This window comes from Balaenoptera ricei, chromosome X (assembly GCF_028023285.1).
Source record: "Balaenoptera ricei isolate mBalRic1 chromosome X, mBalRic1.hap2, whole genome shotgun sequence".
Classification (NCBI taxonomy): Eukaryota; Metazoa; Chordata; class Mammalia; order Artiodactyla; family Balaenopteridae; genus Balaenoptera; species Balaenoptera ricei.
Genome location: NC_082660.1, coordinates 40236565 through 40241972, shown reverse-complemented (window position 1 = coordinate 40241972; position 5408 = coordinate 40236565). Strand labels below are relative to the sequence as shown.

At 38.7% G+C, this 5408-nt stretch overlaps 1 non-coding gene across 1 annotated transcript; it reads right to left on the bottom strand.

Annotated features, from left to right (window-relative positions):
* Positions 1–2799: 2799 nt before the first annotated feature.
* On the bottom strand, positions 2800–2872 carry TRNAA-UGC (transfer RNA alanine (anticodon UGC)). The gene has a single exon. It is a non-coding gene; the product is annotated as a tRNA-Ala (tRNA).
* Positions 2873–5408: the final 2536 nt, after the last annotated feature.

Sequence of the window (5408 nt, the reverse complement as noted above, 5' to 3'; positions counted from 1 at the left end):
CTGACATAGGAAAGATATCTTCTGAGCTCTGTCAAATCATATTTAAAATGCAAAAAAACAAAAATCTGTGGGGTTTAAGAGGGAATTTGAAAGAAGGTGGGTGCTACTAAAATCACAGCAAGCAAAAGGAATGAAATGAAAAAGTAGAGCACAATTATGTATGTGTTGGACTCCCTTGACTACCTATTTTCTCACTCATCCTTTTATATTCTTTTTTTCCATTTATTTGCTCTGGGCCATTGCTTCAGTACTTTAATGGTTTCAAATCAAACATTAACAGTTTTATGTTTTGTTTCTCTTTCTCTTATGCCTGGCTGTCCAAAGATTTGTTTTGATTTTGGATGCAAAATGGTCATCACTGAAATCTAATAACTTTACTAAGATTGTGTCTTTCCTCCTAGGTTGTGGTGTGGTCTTTTAATTTAAAAGCTTTCTAGAAAGAAGACTGCTTTTAATCTTCAATATTCACTACCTATTAAAGAGTGGTTGCCGCATATAAAGTTCTTTGGTCATGCTTTATTTCCTTAAGCACTTTGCTTGCCCTTATTTGAACAAAAGTTTGGAGAAATGCCTGCAAATATTTTTGGATGAACATTCTAGATCTCAGGGAATGAGCCATTTCCTTAGAAAAACATGAAACTCAATCAGATAAGATTACTGAAAAAAAAAAGATGGTAAAAGAACTCATGAAAATATACTTAAATATATGATTGGCTAAAATACTTTTGGACATTCACATTCTGTTTTATAACTAATTGAAATGGAAGGGAAAGAGGAGATATGGTGGGAAGCAATATCATTTCTACATTGTTAGAGTTTATAACTGTGCTCAGATTTCCTCATCTTTTATAGCTGGGAGGTTACATTGTTTGATGTGCTGTTGGATTAGTTTTACTAGGATTTTGTTGAAGATTTTTTGCATCTATATTCATAAGAGATATTAGTCTGTAGTTTTCGTGTGTTGTCTTTATCCGCCTTTGGTATCAAGTTAATGTTAAAACTAAGAAGGACAAGGTAATCAATAAAAATCAGATTGTTGGGGGAAAGGAAGGGGAAGAGGAAGGAACAGTAAACATACTAATTTGAGAACTAAAATGTTAAATCGTTTGTATTTCAAAGTACAAATTTAAATTAAAACTGTTAATGTTACTGGGTAAGCGTTCGCAAAGCCTAAGAGAAAAAAGTAGTTAGATTTATGCTTAAACATGTTGGAGTGGAAGTGTTTGCCTTTAGGGATTAATACTTTTTAAGGAATTCTTGCTCTTACTTTAATTTGGCTCTTTAAAGAAGCAGGGATAAAGAAGATGGGAGAAGAGACAACCGTGAAGACATATAAACACATCTTTGGCAGCTAGGAAGTTACCAGCTGGCAGAGGGGATGCCACGAAAAGTATTCTGATTCAGGCTGCTGACAACGAAATGCTCATCACAAAATACTGTACCTCAGAAGGGGAGCTGAGGCATGGAGCTGAAAATGAGGAAGTTGTTTTAAAAGTCTGCACAATGAACTGTTAGGCCCTGAGCTCCCTTTCCCTCTCCTCCTATGAATCCAGGAGACCGCCCCTCCCAGAACTGCACTGGAAACCAAAGGCTTATTCTAAGGATATGTTGTACCAGAGAAGCTCTTAATTCCAGGATAACAGGCATATTGAAAAGATTGATGAAAGTTTTCCTAACTGAATGAAGAGACTCACAATCCCTTCTCATGCTCACTCTTAATAATGCTGGCCATTGAACTTGACCCTTCCATCCCACACTGGAGATTGGGACTGTTGAATTTTCTCCAAAGACAAAATTTCTAGAGAAAGCCTATTGATATGACACTTGGTGGGACTTCAACAAACTTTCAGGAGCTTACCAGATCAGTGTCCACTGAAACTGTAGGAGGAAAACAGAGAGCTCCAGGAGAGGTAGCTCCGAGAAGTCAAAAGATTAGATTTTGACTAGAAAAAAGTATTCATAGGGGTTAACAGTTCGATTGTAGAACATAAAGAACTAGTGATAAGGAAATGAAAAATGAAGAAAATGAAAAAAATAAAAAAGGCAAAAAGACATTTGTGGGTGAGTTCCCCAAGCTGGGGCAGCTAGAGTTTTCAAGGTCTCTACAGGGGGTTTCTACCCCAACCCCCCACAACTGACTCCCATGTTGGCGTCTCTGGACAACACTGCCCCCTGCTGGACACCTGGATACTGAGCAGTGCTGCCGCTGCCTCCATCCTTACCACCTCTACCAGGGTAGAGCATTTCTCAGAGGTTCAGTGCCTTCTTGATGCCTAGCCTCTTCCTGAGGCACTGTCCCTTGCAGCACCTAGTGCTCTCCATGTTTCACTGCCTTCCTGGGATTTTCACTTTTCATCTGGAAGGTTGTAACACTTCCACTGCTGAGCTAAAGTTTCAAGAGACTGTCCCCAGTACTACAATATTGAAAATATATTTTTTGTGTGTGAAAAATAAGATAAAAATTTGAATGACTTTAATCTCTTTTCCAGTAGGAAACAGATGAAAAAAGAGAAAGAAATGTATTTTATAGTATTTTAATATTTTGTGATTCCTGTGATCATGGCTTCAGAAGTCAAGATAAGTATGACAGGCATATATCTGAATAGGCAAAGGTTGATTGTCCTTTTAGTGTATGTGAAAAGATTGTCCCATTCTGTGGGAAAATTATGCATGCTTCTGCTCAAAGAAGATAAAGTTAGAAGATTGCAAAATGGAGGGAAGAAGGAAGAGAAAACCATACATAACTCAAGCCAATCTTTTTTTTTTCTGGCCACGCCAAGCGGCTTGTGGGATCTTTAGTTCCCCGACCAGGGATCGAACCTGTGGCCCCTGCAGTGCAAGTGCAGAGCCCTAACCACTGGACCACCAGGGAATTCCCTCAGGTCAGTCTTGGAGGGAGTAAAAAGTAGAAGAAAGGAGCAGTATGGTTGCCACAGTATGGCCTGAAGAAGGGGACGTCCGGACATTTGCAAACGGCAAAGATGAAAAGTTGTGGAAAAAAAGATCCCAAATGGAAAAATGATTGTGTTGAAAGTAAAGCAGGGACTGGGTCAGGCAATTGCTAGTATGGGTCAAAAATTGAAGGTCTGCTTGAGGTAAATGCTCACAAAGATGTACCAAATGGCCCAAATGGCCTCAGGCCCCCTTAGCGTCCTGGCACTCAGGTTCTGAGTCTGTTAACAAGGAAAATCCAGAAAACATGGATACATCCCAGGAAGTATTACCCTATGCTCAGTAATGAAAAGGTATGGCAGACTTTCAGATTTGGAGAGCCAGAGAAACTGACATCTCCACTTAGTTGCTCAGGACTATTGCTAAGAACATTCATATTAGTCTCGATGGGAAAGTGAATGTAAGAAATCTCTCGGAAGGCAAAGGAGAAATGTTGAAAATGATAAATGCCCAAGCAAGGAAAAAAAGGGCTTGCTGCCCTTTTCTGTGTCCCTTCTTCCTTCTCTTCCTTCTTGTTAGCAAAGAGCACACCATCAATATCTCCTGACAATATGTGTAGATTTGGACATTCAGCATAAGAAAAATGTTACTTTGCAGTCTGTGTGATACATCAAAGAATACTTTTTAGGACTTAATTCTGTGAAAAATTGAGAATGTACAGGAGTCTGTTTCAACACATAAAGCTGAAGCATATAATGGTAGTATCTTTTAGTTTGAAAAGGTTTTCCTCCACTAATGACTGATAACTAAATTGTAAGTCTTATGAGACATATCAGATTTCCAAATTGTTTCTTTTGAACCTATGCAAATATTTAACTGAAATAAAAGAAAAAACAAGGCAAATGAATTCCAGGTACGGGGTAGAAGAGCACCAAAAAGAAATCATAATCATATTTACCACTTAGCTTTGCAGGGAATCATAGTAATCTTAATAAGGAAAATAGTAAATACTGGTTTAACCAGAAATTGATATAATATTAGAGGTGAGGGAGGCTGGCATTATGTAAGAGTGCTAAATCCTCACCTTCTGTAATAAGTCAATTTATGAAATATTAAAGTTTAGAACTATAGAGGAAAAACCTGTTTATTTTTATTGTAAGTCTTGTAGCCTATGTTAAGTTTTGATCATGTAATACAAAAACCAGAATTTAAAATTCAGATAGTACTGCATGACACTTGTATATCATCTCAATTTAAGGAAAATAATGTACCTAAGAAAAATAAAAGAGGAAATCTAACAAATATATTTCAGTTGAGGAATTGTGGATGATTTTAATTTTTTTAGTGCTTACTTTTTGTGTGTTTTCCAAGTTTATAAAATATTTACTCCTATGTTTTCAAACAAAACCAATCAACTTGCCTTCTCCCAAGGTGGGACAGGTCTGGGTGCAGATTGCAGTCTAGAGACTGCTTATTCGTTTTCGTATATGATTAACCTGGACTCTAAGAGTTTCCCTTTCCCTGTTTTCCTGAGTTTGGTCCATGTTCTGTCAGATTCTGGTTCTTTCTGGGTGTCCTTATGCTACCTCTAAAGCATTAACTGGCCGCTGAATAGGTTTTGAATGGAGAGAAATGAGATTCTTCTCTCGCTTATACGTGATTCCTAAAGCCACGGCATGGCAAGTGTTGACTTTCCTCAGTGACTCTTTTTCTTCTCACTTCAATTCGATTTATTTTTCATTCAATTTTTTTGTTTGTTTTGGTCCAAGAAGAAGCTACCTTCCCTAGGCTCATGTTCTTTATTTATGGACTAATTATACTACCCCACAGTGGTTGGGCTTAAACTCTGGACCTCTTAAAATCATTTTCAGAGGAGACATAATCCCGTTGGTCTATTGGACAGCCCTGGTACCTTCCTACCTTTGGTCACCTAGAAAGGAATTGGCTTAGCAGAAAATGCTGCAAAATCCCTAGCTGATTCCAGCATGGGTGCGTAAACTCTACTGTGTGCCTATTGTTTGAGAGTGGGCTGTTCCTCTTGCCAAAAAAGTCTTTGACTGTGTGAGCTCAAGGACTTTCAATTGCCATTCACAAGACTCTTTGGTTACTCCCAATTTCCTTATAAAAAATTCCTTATAAAAATGTGAAATGTCAGGGAAGGGATCCTTCTCCGGGGGGCGCATTCCATGGTGCATCCAAGCAGATCCAGACCAAAAGAACATTTCTCTGAGGTGGGTTTAGGACACTCAGTCTCCCAAGCTCTCATTGTTCCAAGGCAGCAAGCAGGGCTGTGGCCTGGAAGGGCAACTTCACACATAATGGAAGCTGTATCTGGTATTAATGGGACTAGTGATACAGGCTGTGCCCCAGCCCAGATGGTGGCTGTTACTGCAAACTGATCAGCCAGAAAATAAATGTAATCATATAATGGGTGTAGGGATACCTAGAAGGTACTGGTAGAGAGTAATAGAGGTATCGTCACATTTAGATGTTTGAGCCAGGGGGAGTGGAACTCA